Source organism: Podarcis liolepis (assembly GCF_965112155.1).
Source record: "Podarcis liolepis genome assembly, chromosome: 2".
In the NCBI taxonomy this organism is placed as follows: domain Eukaryota; kingdom Metazoa; phylum Chordata; class Lepidosauria; order Squamata; family Lacertidae; genus Podarcis; species Podarcis liolepis.
The window spans coordinates 108,478,795-108,493,349 of record NC_139555.1 but is presented as its reverse complement, the minus strand read 5'-3'; the positions used below and the strand labels follow the sequence as shown (position 1 = coordinate 108,493,349).

Sequence of the window (14,555 nt, the reverse complement as noted above, 5' to 3'; positions counted from 1 at the left end):
CAAGAAGGTTCCTCCCAGCCTCATATAATAAGTGTCTTGTGAATTGGAAGGAACAGGCATTCTTTTCACATAAGATAGTACAGTGGTACCTCAGGTTAAGTACTTAATTCATTCCGGAGGTCCGTACTTAACCTGAAACTGTTCTTAACCTGAAGCACCACTTTAGCTAAGGGGCCTCCTGCTGCCGCCGCGCCGCCGGAGCACGATTTCTGTTCTCATCCTGAAGCAAAGTTCTTAACCTGAAGCACTATTTCTGGGTTAGTGGAGTCTGTAACCTGAAGCGTATGTAACCTGAAGCGTATGTAACCCAAGGTACCACTGTATCAGGTGGCCATGGAGGTCTAGGACACTGTGTTCAACATTGGTCCGTCCGCCCATTAGGATTTTGGCTAACAATCAGTATACCAGTACACCAAATAGCTGAAGAGAACCACTGCCCTCATCACCCTTGCATTCCAGAGATACCCCAGCATACTGCCGAAAGCCTCATGCATTTTCCAAACCCACCAGGATCGGGTGAGATGAGATGCCCCCCGGCCGTATACAATGGCTGCATTGAACCTGATTCTTCAAACATGAGCAACATCTTCCTTACCATAAGTTAAGCTACTACTGCTATTTATTGGCTGTTTCTTTTTCTGCCAAGGGACAAATGGGTGCGACCGTCTCAGCACAGCAAACCCTTTGCAAAGAGTGTACGGAACGGATTAACCAGAAAAGTATTCAGGACTCTTTCTACATTGAAATACTTTATTGGACGTTGAGGGGAACAGAAAGAGCGTAGTTTGGGAATCCAGTTGAAACTTGGGGTTCAGCTACATTAGTAAAGAAAAAATGCTTCATATACTTTATAACATTGTGCCACCAGATGGTGCTGTGGAATCCCATCGTTTTGCCAACGTGATTTCCCTTTATGAAGTTTACAACATGTTTTCCTGAAACGCTTTTTTGATGCATCTAGATCCAGCCTTGAAAATAAATTGCTGGCTCTAACAGATCATCTTCCAGTGAATTCAGTTTTTGCATTTGGAGAGAGGACTGGTTTCCTGTTGTATCCTTCTGGTGACTGACTGATTGGGATATTCCAAAACTTACTGTTGTGGCAGACGGAACCCTCTAAATTTCTTTTTTTTCGTTCTCCCCTCCGCAACACAATACTCGTTTCTATGGTTCAATGTAAAATGGCATTTTACTGAGGATTCTGGTGCAGTCTTTTTGAGGAAAAAGGGTTCAATTTAATTTGTCCAATTTACAAGCTGTGGGAGTGTCTGGGGCAAGGTCAAAATGGTTGCACAGAAATCCACTCAGCGCCTGCATAGTATGTCATCCAAACTGTCTCTGATGGAGGCCTGCATACCCCAAACCCTTGCAAACACACTCCTTCCATTATAGGTCTCATTAGTTAATACTAAGAATCATAGAATCATAGAGTTGGAATAGACCACAAGGGCCATCGAGTCCAACCCCCTGCCAAGCAGGAAACACCATCAGAGCACTCCTGACATATGGTTGTCAAGCCTCTGCTTAAAGACCTCCAAAGCAGAAGACTCCACCACACTCCTTGGCAGCAAATTCCACTGTCGAACAGCTCTTACCGTCAGGAAGTTCTTCCTAATCTTTAGGTGGAATCTTCTTTCTTGTAGTTTCGATCCATTGCTCCGTGTCCGCTTCTCTGGAGCAGCAGAAAACAACCTTTCTCCCTCCTCTATGTGACATCCTTTTATATATTTGAACATGGCTATCATATCACCCCTTAACCTCTTCTCCAGGCTAAAAATGCCCAGCTCCCTTAGCGGTTCCTCATAAGGCATCATTTCCAGACCTTTGACCATTTTGTTTTGTTTTGTTTTAAAGATATTTATTGAAGTTTTACAAAAGGGGGAAAATTACAAAATAAAAAGAAAGCAGAAAAAAGAACAAAAAATACAAAAATACATAGAAAAAAGAAAAAAAAATACAGAAGAAGTAGATAAAAAATTATTAAAAACAGATCAATTTTTTTATATCTTAAATTTCGTTTGCTTATTTCCCTGACCTCCTCACACCTCCCTTTTTTGTATTCCCGTTCACATAGTTAATTCAGCAAATCCTTACCCTCTTTCTTTTATCTTAATTCTATATCTCAACATATTATAACTTTATATTTTCATCCGTTATCAATCCATTTTTACATATTCTTATTAACCGTGTTGCTAAGGCCGCTTGGTTTCAATCCAACATCATTTTAACATTCATTAATTTTACAATGTTTCTGCAAATAGTCTTTAAATTTCTTCCAATCTTCTTCCACCGACTCTTCTCCCTGGTCTCGGATTCTGCCAGTCATTTCCGCCAGTTCCATATAGTCCATCACTTTCATCTGCCATTCTTCCAGGGTGGGTAAATCTTGTGTCTTCCAATACCTTGCGATGAGTATTCTTGCTGCTGTTGTATCAACAGCAGGCCTTTGACCATTTTGGTTGCCCTCCTCTGGACATGTTCCAGTTTGTCAGTGTCCTTCTTGAACTGTGGTGCCCAGAAGTGGACACAGTACTCCAGGTGAGGTCTGACCGGAGCAGAATACAGTGGCACTATTACTTCCCTTGATCTAGATACTATACTCCTATTGATGCAGCCCAGAATTGCATTGGCTCTAACAGATCATCTTCCAGTGAATTCAGTTTTTGCATTTGGAGAGAGGACTGGTTTCCTGTTGTATCCTTCTGGTGACTGACTGATTGGGATATTCCAAAACTTACTGTTGTGGCAGACGGAACCCTCTAAATTTCTTTTTTTCATTCTCCCCCCTCCTCCCCGCTACACAATACTCGTTTCTATGGTTCATTGTAAAATGGCATTTTACTGAGGATTTAGGTGCAGTCTTTTTGAGGGAAAACGGTTCAATTTAATTTGTCCAATTTACAAGCTGTGGGAGTGTCTGGGGCAAGGTCAAAATGGTTGCACAGAAATCCACTCAGCGCCTGCATAGTATGTCATCCAAACTGTCTCTGATGGAGGCCTGTATACCCCAAACCCTTGCAAACACACTCCTTCCATTATAGGTCTCATTAGTTAATACTAAGAGTAACACATTGAAATATACTCAGAGTTGAGAGTGGATTTCATGCTCTTTATTCAGCTCATAGTGGTGAGGAGGGAATGGAAGTCCCCTCAAAGTATCTGCTTTATATACATTATTTACACAATGGGCTGCACGTGATTGTCTAATTCCGGAATTCTCCTGTAGGCCAATCAGGTTGTGGATTCACTTCTATCTAGAGCTGGATTGGGTGGCTCCGGCCGACCAATTATACTGCTGCATTGTTCTTGGACCAATCAGACTGCTGCATTCTGAATCCTATTGTTCTAGAACCAATCAGACTGCTGCATTTTGGATCCTGTTCAACTCAGTACATAACACCCATACACACAAAATCCCCCTCCGCCAGGTAAACATGTTAAATAGATACCTTGCCACATTGATAGCTTGCTCCACTGAGATCTATGGCCAACACTGTAGAGCCATAAACTTCCATGAAGGGGGATGAAGGGGGGTGGCAGGAATGGCAATTACAGTGTCCCAGGTCTTTGAGCAAGGTCGCAGATACATGCCAAATTACAGGATCACTTATATATAACTCATGGAAGACTGGCAGAAACACATGGCTGTGCATACCATTCATTACGCTGTACAAATGAAAGCTGCTAACACAACGATTTGGGAATATGGGCTGGCCAGCAGTCACCCATTCTGTTTCATCAGGACCCAGTACGGGCCACATGATCTCCTGCAATGATTTTGCAAAGTTTTTTTTGCAGATAAAGTCCCTCAGATTCAGGAAGAGTTAGACTCCACCATAGGAGCAGGGCCAGGGCAGGAGAGTGCTAGAGTCCTGTCTAGTCAATTTGTGTGGGATCGATTCCAATCTGTTACCCCCAAGGATGTGGACAGGCTGCTTGGACAAGTGAAACCAGCCACCTGCCTCCTTGATCCTTGTCTATCCTGGCTAATAAAAGCTAGCTGGGAAGGGCTGGGTGATGGGCTTCGCGGGGTGGTGAATGCTTCTCTCTGTGAGTGAGCCTTCCCAGACCCGCTAAAAGAGGCGGCTATCAAACCGCTTCAAAAAAAAACAAAAAAAAACAGCTTTAGATGCAGCCAATATGGCCAACAATCGCTCAGTCTCAAATCTTCCATTCTTGGGCAAGGTGATTGAGCGAGTTGCTGAAGAACTCCGGGCAGAAGAAGAAGCAGACCATTTGGATCCCTTCCAGTCAGGATTCAGGCCTCATCATGGGACTGAAACTGCCTTGGTCGCACTGGTCGATGATCTCCGGTGGGCTAGGGACAAAGGTGAGAGCTGTTTCCTAGTTCTGCTGGATCTCTCAGTGGCGTTTGATACATTGACCATAATATCCTTCTGGACTGTCTAGATGGGCTGGGAGCTGGAGGCACTGTCATACAGTGGTTCCACTCCTTCCTCCTGGGCCGTTTTCAGAAAGTGGCGGTGGGGAATGAGGGTTCAGACCCCTAGGCTCTCACTTGTGGGGTGCCTCAGGGTTCTGTCCTCTCCCCCATGCTTTTCAACATCTACATGCAGCCGCTGGGAGAGATCATCAGGGGGTTTGGGCTGTGGGTTTGTCCATCAATATGTGGATGATACCCAGCTCTACCTCTCTTTCAAATCAGAACCAGTGAAGACGGTGAACATCCTGTGTGTCTGGAGGCGGTTGCAGGATGGATGGCGGCTAATGGATTGAGGTTGAATCCTGACAAGACAGAAGTACTGTTTTGGGGGGACAGGAAGCGGGCAGGTTTGGAGGACTCCCTGGTCCTGAATGGGGTAACTGTGTCCCTGAAGGACCAGGTGCGCAGCCTGGGAGTCATTTTGTACTCACAGCTGTCCATGGAGGCGCAGGTCAATTCTGTGTCCATGGCAGCTGTTTATCAGCTCCATCTGGTACGCAAGCTGAGACCCTACCTGCCCGCAGACTGCCTCGCCAGAGTGGTGCATGGTCTGGTTATCTCTCGCTTGGACTACTGCAATGTGCTCTACGTGGGGCTACCTTTTAAGGTGACCCAGAAACTACAACTAAGCCAGAATGCAGCAGTTAGACTGGTGACTGGGAGCGGCCACTGAGACCACATAACACTGGTCTTGAAAGACCTGCATTGGCTCCCAGTATGTTTCCAAGCACAATTCAAAGTGTTGGTGCTGACCTTTAAAGCCCTAAACGGCCTCGTTCCAGTATATCTGAAGGAGCATCTCCACCCCCATTGTTCTGCCCAGACACTGAGGTCCAGTGCCAAGGGCCTTCTGGTGGTTCCCTCACTGCGAGAAGCCAAGTTACAGGGAACCAGGCAGAGGGCCTTCTCGGTTGTGGCTCCCATCCTGTGGAACGCCCTCCCACCAGATGTCAAAGAGAACAACAACTACCAGACTTTCAGAAGACATATGAAGGCAGCCCTGTTTAGGGAAGCTTTTTTTTTTTTTAAACAAATTTTATTTCCGATATACACTCTTTTAAAATCACATACTTACCAAAAAAGAAACACGCAAAAAAATATACAAATATAGACAATAAAACATCAAGACGTAAATACATTTCTCCAAAAGTACTAATTATCATATCACCGTTCTGACTTCCCTCCACCACGATTTGAGCTATATCGCATTGATAACCTTCTTGCAGTTCCTTCTTTCAAACTTTGTTTTTACTTCACAGATTCTATAGTTCACCTACTGTTATTTTAATATTACCTAAATTTTTTTCCATGTATGATATAAATTTATTCCAATCATTAATAAAAATTTTATTACTCTGATGCCTGATCTTCTGTGTCATTTTTGCTAACTCGGAGTACTCAAATAGCTTGTTTTGCCAATCACTAATAGTTGGGATTTTAGATGATTTCCAGTTCTGTGCCAACAATATTCTGGCTGCTGCCATTGCATACTGGAACATGGTTTGATCTTCTTTCATAATCTCCTCACCGACCATTCCCAGAAGGAATGCTTCTGGGTTTTTTGGAAATGTGTATTTCAGTATCTTTTTCAATTCATCATAAATAGATCCCCAGAACCTCCTCACTTCTTCACATGACCACCACATATGATGGAAATCGCCCTCCTTTTTTTTACATTTCCAACATCTTTTGTCTCCAGTCTTATACATTTTCCCCAGCTTAACAGGGGTGATATGCCAACGATACATCATTTTTTCCATATTTTCTCGGAGGCTAACGCATGCTGTAAATTTCATATCCTTAGTCCAAAGCTTCACCCATCTCTCGTATTCTAAACTATATCCCAAATCTATGGCCCACTTTATCATGACCTCCTTCACCTCCTCGTCCTTAGTATCCCATTCCAGTAATAGATTGTACATTTTAGATAAAAGCTTACTTTTTCCTTCTAATATTTCCACCTGGAATTTTGATTTTTTTCTCATTCATCCCTATTTTTTTGTGTTCATTCCATAGGGCATTAATTTGGTGAACCTGTAGCCACCCTATTGACTTATCCTTTAGTTCTTCATATGATTTAATTCTCCACCCTTTATCCGATTTAGTCAGGAGATCTTCGTAAGTCCATCTTTGGGTTCTCATGTTTACATTTTTAAGTGATGAGATATTAACTGGTGATAGCCACCAAGGTATGCCCTTTTCCAACAGTCTTTTAGTTCTATTCCATACCTCTAGCAACGCTCCTCTAACAATATGGTGAGAGAATCCTTTATGGACCCTTTCTTTATCTTGCCATAAATAGGCGTGCCAGCCAAATCTGACATCGAATCCTTCCAGGTCCAGCACATCTAGATTTTCCAAAACTATCCAGTCCTTAACCCAACATAGGCTTGCAGCCTCATAATATAATTGCAAATTCGGGACAGCAAACCCCCCTCTTTCTCTCCTGTCTGTGAGCAGTTTAAACTTAATTCTTGCTCTCTTCCCCTGCCAGATAAACCTGGACAGGGTCCTCTGCCATTCCTTAAACATTGTTGTTCCTCTGATTACTGGAATATTCTGAAATAGAAATAATATTTTTGGAAGGATGTTCATTTTTATAGCTGCCATTCGTCCCTCCCAGGAGAGTGTTAATCTGCTCCAAATGTCTAAATCTTTTTTAATCTCATTCCAGGTTTTATTGTAATTATTTTCCACTAAATTTATGTTTTTTGTAGTTACCCAAATGCCCAAGTACTTGACCTTTTTTACTACCTTAATCCCTGTTTGTTGTTCTAGTAGAATTCTTAGGTCTTCAGCCAAATTCTTAGTCAGTATTTTTGTCTTAACTTTGTTTAACTTAAACCCAGATAACTGGGTATCTGTTTAGGGAAGCTTTTAATGTTTGATGCATTACTGTATTTTAATATTTTGTTGGAAGCCGCCCAGAGTGGCTGGGGAAGCCCAGCCAGATGGTGAGATATAAATAATAATAAAATATTATTATTATTATTATTATTATTATTATTATTATTATTATTATTATTAATCTGCAGGCTGGTTGAGAGTTGCCTGCTCGGCACATTGTACTTTTACAATTGAAACCTGGAGCTGGACAGAAAACCCTCGTGAGATAGCATCAGGCATCTACTGAGGTCCGGGACATTCTGTACACCATTCAGCTGATCCCTCAGTCCATTTGGGTTTGTCCTAACAATCAGCACTTTATGCCTGAAAGGGCCCAAGACAACCGTCGCCTTCACTCTCCGCTGCCCATCCGAGGGACCCAAGGATGTTGTCAGAGGCTTCTTGGACCTTTTAAGGCCACGAGGATGAGGCGAGGAGCCAAGAGGGTTCCCCCCAGCCGTATATAATGGATATCTTGAACCTGGCTCCTCAAACTGAGCAGCGTGTTCCCGACCAGAGCTTGAGCAACTAATACCGATCTGCCCTGCCATCCCGTAGTCTCTCAGCTGTCAGCCTTCGAAAGCAAAAGGGCTTCATACAAGAAGGTTTTCCGATGGGGCAGAGCTTGTTTCTTGAGAACCGCGGCCAACGTTTGGTTCAGGTCTGGCTACTTACATTCTGTGTTCTGCTTTGCTTCAGGACTGGAGGTAAGTATGGTCCCCACCCACCAGTACCTGAATAGGTACACTGAAACAGAAGTCACCTGACCCTTACATATAGTGGGAGGGTGGGGAGGGGTTTTTCTCAGGAGGGTAGTAGGAGGTGGGTGATTGACTCAATGGGTTTGGTAAACCTGTTGACGACTGACTGCAGTTAGTCCTGCAGGAAAAAGCATGGGATAGTATGCATATGATTAGCATATGTAATGAGACAGGAATCCAATATCTCTATTAAGGCGAGGTCTATACATAGTTTTCAGTTTAGTGATAAGTTGTAATTCAGCAACTTCTAGGTTAAAGCCAGTTCTCAAGGTGGAATTCTGTACCTTTGAGCCAATTTCAGGGTAGAGTTCAGCCTCCCTTTTAGCAGAGGGAGGAAGATGCTTTTCTCCTGGCTCCTGATCAAAGCATGAACATAGCAAGCTGCAGGACAGATCGTGCCATCTTTGGAAAAGAGGATCTAGTTGTCTAGGTGGAAGGAGTTGCTAGTCTCAGGGTACAGGAGCTTGCCACAAATTTGCATACAATTTCCATCTCTTAATCTATACACAGAAATGCAAATTTAGTCTCACTTTCCAAGGGGGAAAGCATTATTCTATTGTTGTTCTGGGATCGATTCTGACAGCTATGTGTGCCAGCAGGATTTTGGTGGTTTAGGACATTGAATATTGGTTGGTTCCTACCCAAATGAAATGCTGTCTCTTACAGCAGATGCTGTGAACTGCAGAAAATGCAAGTCACTTAGTCCTGGCAAGCCATGCGACCCGAAGGGGAAGACATGTGAGGGACCATTCTGTATTATGTTAGAGACTTATGGTAAGTATTTCTTGTCGACATCCTTCCTTTTTCTATGCTGGGACTAGGATGACCTGAGATTTAAGGGTTGGTTGTTGTTTTTTTAAAGGGCATGTATCTTTCATAAGTTTTAACTTTATTTTATTTTAATGTTGACATTTTAGTAGTTTTAGCAGCATAAATTCAAAATTCTGTTTAAGTGCACATTTTAAAATGATGTCTAAAATGTAATTTACTTTGATGTGGAGTATCTCTTGATACAGACTATGGACTAATTCAGTAAAATTTTCTTCATTCACTAGTTAATATCAACATAAGTACTTCTCTTTCTCTCGCCAGGTCAAAGCGGTGAAGTGATTAATTATGTCAAAGAATGTGGCGCTAAGAGGAGGAAAAAATTCTGTGGAAAAGCGATGCCAGGGAAAGTGAAAAAGACAGTAGCGTGCTGCCATACTGACTTATGTTTTGACTGATCTTACTATTCTATTCTTAAGTTGTTTACCCCTATGCAGAAACCTCATGGTAAAAGGGTGGGTAACAAATCTTTCTCCTTCTCTTTCTCCTTTGAGAGACGTAATATTAGAAGATTTCATATCCTTTCCTTTCAAAGGATTCAAGTCAAATGACAGACAAAAGCCCCACACAAATATTCTGATGCCACGTCCAAAAATCACATTCAGGGGATGTTCCACACCCAACAGCCTCATCGTCCTCCACAAAATGGTGGCTGACTGTGTGACCTGGGGAGTCTTCTGTATTTGCAGAGGGCTGCCATATATCTTAGACTGATGATTTTCCAGCACCCTAAGTGCATTGGGAAGCCTCCATGAGCACAGGAAACCCCCCAATTTGGCTATCCATACTTGTTAATCAAACACTCATTCAGTTCACAACTTCATTTCTCCTTCCTGCTCCCGAGAGGAGGACCACTCATTTGTGCTCACTCATTTATGCACTCCTTCACTGTCTGATAGTTTGAAAAGTAACTTCCCCATGCAAAAGTGCATAATTGACTTGGGTCCTGGGGTGGGGTGGGACGTTCCTTGGAGAGTTGATAGACATGCCTCTTTATCACTCACCAATCCCTGCTTGAACTTGGGAAATCACAGAAGATTTTATCAAATATACTAACCTGTGCTAGGGATGGTGACAAGGTTCATTGAAAGCAAATACAAGTACAAACTTGGGTGGTGCTTCCATGCTCTGGAGCAGAAGCATCTACCCCAACCAATTGCAATGTTTTGTTTCAGATTAGGGCACCAATTTTTGAAAAACCTCTTTTCACACCAATATTCTCCCTCACTGCTCTCAGTCTTGCACTCAAAACTCTGTGATCTCTAAACAACCATAGGAAAGCAACAAATCCCATCCCTAGGCTGTGATTTTGCATTTTGCAGAACAGCATGCAACCTAACTCTGGGAGCAGTCCTGATTGGTCAGCCCTTAATTGCCTTGTTAGAGCATCCCATCCCATACTCACAGCCAGGATGGTCAGGCAAGGAGCTGGAGCTTCTCCTGCACCCTGTCCATCAGATTCTCAATTCCTCTCTTCCTGGAGCTCATGGAACCCTGCTCCTCCAAGGCTTCTTGGGCAGAGAGAGTTTGTTCTCTGTTGTCCTTCCTGAACATTGCAATGCAAGTGGAACGTAGCAAAGCTTTTAAGTAGTTTGGACTGGTGGGAGTTCTAGGTGGCCCATCAAGATAGAGTTCAATAATAACAGTTAAAATTACTGCTAGTTTTGCATACAGAATAACGTAAGAATAATACCTTGTGATATTGTTTTATTGGATGCTTCAATACTTTCTTTCAATAAAGTTTGTAAGTGAACTTGTGGTCTGTATTCTGTATTGCTTCCAGTCTCTTATCTGGTTTCAAAATGGTGTCCAAATGTATGCAAACACAGACAAAAACCTGCTCTTGACAGCAGCAACCATCATGCAAACCATCATGCTTCCTTTCAATAAAGTTTAAAAATCAAGTTGCAGTCCGTATTCTATTTTGGTTCCTGTGTAATTATTGTAACTCGAACACAAAAGAAATCACTGTACCTTATCTTTTCCTTTCCTCAAGACTGAGGGAATTTTAATGAGAAAGTACAACTGGTGTTGGGTGCTGGTGCTTCATGGATGCACAGGAAACTGAGAAACCTACTAAAGGGCAAGCAAGCAAAAGAAGGAAGCAGCTGGAGGGAATTACTAATGGTCTTAGTTGTCTCTATTCCAATGCACAGAGTATGGAAAACAAACAAAGTCCTCAGTGATAGTTTTGAGGAGAAGTGGGTAAGATGTGGACTAGGTGATACTACTGTTAGTCAATCAGCCCACTACAAATTCACCTAAGCCCAAAGAACACTTACCAAGATTTGGATTTCCCTGGGCAAGATAAAGTGATTAACAATTTTTTAGAAGCAAGTATTTTATTATTCCTTAGGTTTATGGGACCACTGGGAACAGCAAAAACGTACTATTGTGGCACAAGGGGGATTCACATTAGTTCTGGGGAAATATGCCCCTAGGCCCTTATTGGCTGAGGGAAACTCTACTCTGGCATCAGGTGCTCATAGAAGCCTGGGACATTCTGTATAGCCCATTTCGATTTTTCTGAAAAATCAGTACATTATGCACCTAACATCTTAAGGAATTACTACCCGCGTCCTTGTTCCTCTTCAGGGCCACCCAAGCATATTCACAGAGGCTTCATGCGGTGGTGCTGTGGTCTAAACCATGGGTCGACTCTGGCTGTTCAAACCACATGGCCAAAGATAAGAATCTCTTTGTTCAGCTTGAGAAGCAAGAGAAAGAAATTCATCAAGCAGATGGGACAGTTCTCACGAGTGTGGCTCAGGGAACTGTGTTCTTAAAGAGCCTGAATGCAACTATTAAGAATGTCCTGTATGCACCTGATATTCAGGACAATTTGTTGAGTGTTTCCCAGCTTGATCGTCAAGGGTTTAAGGTGGTGTTTGCTAAATCTCACTGTGAAATTCTTAGAGATGGCAAGCTCATTTTGTATGCAAAATGTGTAAATGGATTGTACCAATTGCCTTTTGTTTCAGGTACAGGCACTGCAGAAGCAACTGAGAAAGAGTGTTGCAATTTGTCTGTAGATAAGAATGAGAAGTTGCATGACCAATGTATTCATTATTACCATCGCGTTTATGGTCATTTGAATTTCCAGGCTGTGGCAAAAATGCCTGATATGGTTCAGGGTATGAAGTTGAAAGAATGTCCCTACCACATGAAATGTGTTTCTTGTGCTGAGAATAAGGCAAGGCAAGCTCCCAAAGGTACAGAGTCTGGGAGAGAAGCCAAGAAACCATATGAAGTCATTCATGCAGACTTAGTGGGGCCTCTAGCGCTCTCTAGAGGCAATTCAAGGTTTTTCATGGTTCTGATAGACTCCTATTCAAAATATGTTTGGGTCTATATGCTGCAGAAAAAGTCTGAAGCCTTTACCAAGTTTCGCCAGTTTTGTAAATGGCTCAGAAATGTACATAATGAGAATGTACGTTTTCTTTTCACAGACAAGGGTGGAGAGTTTTGTTCAGAAGAGTTTGAGAGTTTTCTTTCTGAACAGGGCATTGAGCATAGGACCACCACGCCCAGATCACCCTGGCAGAATGGTTTATGTGAGAGAGTAAGCCAGACCCTGCAGCAAGGAATCAGAACGCTGTTACATGATTCGGGGCTGCCCAATCCCTATTGGGCTGAAGCTCTTTCGTTTTTCTGTCACGTGTATAACAGGAGGTCCCAGTCTAGTGTAAATTGCACCCCATATGAGATGCTTCATGGAAGAAAGCCATGTGTAAAGCATTTTAAAATTTTTGGTTCGGAGGTTTGGGTGCACACCTCACAGGGTGACAAACTGAGCAAGCATGGAGAACATGGTATTTTCCTAGGATATGAGAAAGGGTCTTATCGTGTTCCGATCACAGACACGAAAACCATAAGGCTGACCAGGAGTATTGATGTCAATCCACAATGGGACAGAGTTGGCGTTTTTCAGTGCCATCCCATTTGTGAAGATGGTGCAAAAGTTGCAAAGAAAGTTAAGAGGGAGGCAAGTGTTGTTGGTGGTGATAATCCTGATGCCAGTGTAATTCCAGATGATGGCACAGATTATCAGAGCTTAAAAGCCTCAGGTGAGTCTAACGCTGACTCAGACTTAGCAGCTTCATATACTTTAGCTCCCCATTCTCCCAAAGAGGAGGAAGCACCAGAACAAGAGGATCAGAGAGTTTTGCGCAGATCCGAGAGAACAACCAAGGGTGTACCACCGAAAAGGTTTTCTGAAGAGTTAGCAAAGACTGCGGTCACAAGCAACTCTGGTGGGGTTTTCAAACCTAGCATGAAGTGTGCTGAGAGTAATAGCACAAAACGCTTTATTTATTTCCTTACCTGATATTTGAAGGAAAGCGTGTATTTGAGTTCTGAAAAATGGTTTGTTCAAATCTGCCTAATTAGAAATGTCAATTTGTATCTGAAAGGAAGAAATGTGTGTGGAGATTTTTCTAGAAGCTGCTTATTCTTTTGTGTGTTCACAATGTGTATTTTGTGTGAACTACAGATTGAGATTTGTGTTTTAACTCTTTCCTAATAGACACAGAGTGGTTGCAGTGACTGTTTAATGATGTGATAAAGTGTCTTAGATAAGGGGGGAGAGAGATACCTGCAGATATGTTAACCAAGGTTGTAAGCAGAGAACAACTTTTGGAGTGTATGTGTAAATTGCAGTTATGTTAAAGATTCTTGAAATGGTCGGATGAAATGGGGGAGGATGAGGAGATTTCACCCCTCCCATACCCAAGAATCTCCTGATCATCTCCTGATGATCTCTGCTGACTCTCCACAGAGGAGGAGGTGTGTCCTGCCTATCTACTTATTCTGCCCAGCAACATATCTCTCTGTGTGAGTGAGAGACAGTCAGTCAGTGTATCGGAGAAAGTGAGAGTGTTAGAGATTCTAGAGAAAAGATTGCTGCTAAGTGCAGCTGCAGACTCTCAGTGTAGCATTGATTTATGCTTAGAATATGTTCAGTTTCTGTTAATTGGTTCTCGTGGGAAACTTGCAGATTCTAGCTTCACACAATTAACTCAGGCTGGTGTCAATTTACTCTTGGCAGAAAGCCCAGGTCTGCTTGACCTAGAAACTACTCACTCTGATTGGTTAACGACCAGCACTCAACTCTGTTATCTAGGGATTGCTAGCACAGTTTGATGTGAGGTGTGTTAGGAGTTAGAAGTGCTGTGTATGGTTATGAGAGAGAGAGAGAAAGAGAGGATTTATTTTGCTTTGATTTGTATGCAGAAACTCTGCTGGTTTTATTTTTTCCTTTTAATAAATCCTGTAAATAGTTATTCTGAGTCTAGCTGACTAGTCATTACTGCCGCAACTAGCTTCTTCGCTGTGCAGGAAAACTCTGCTACGTTTGGGCTAAAGCCAGTAGGGCTATGCCTGACACTTCAAAGTTCCATGAGGTTATGGGCATTGTGTTGCCAGCCTGAGTTGCGGTGGTGTCAGCATCAACGGCGTTGGTTCCAGTAGTTCCAGAAGTTGTTGTTCTCTGGCTGGTTCCTGACCGTGGTGAGCTGGTGACGCAGCGGACACAAGGACAACAGCTGCAGCGTGTGAGTGCTGGGTGATGTGGTTCCTGTTTTCTCTCTCGGTGGTCGTGATATTTGGATATTTGGATTTCCCTGGGCAAGATAAAG

General features: G+C 42.8%; 1 long non-coding RNA gene across 1 annotated transcript; it reads left to right on the top strand.

The window, feature by feature from the left end:
• Window positions 1-7,795: 7,795 nt before the first annotated feature.
• Window positions 7,796-10,136, top strand: LOC310702066. Its single transcript, XR_014523190.1, has 3 exons — window positions 7,796-8,037; window positions 8,758-8,865; window positions 9,184-10,136. It is a non-coding gene; the product is annotated as an uncharacterized lncRNA (long non-coding RNA).
• Window positions 10,137-14,555: the final 4,419 nt, after the last annotated feature.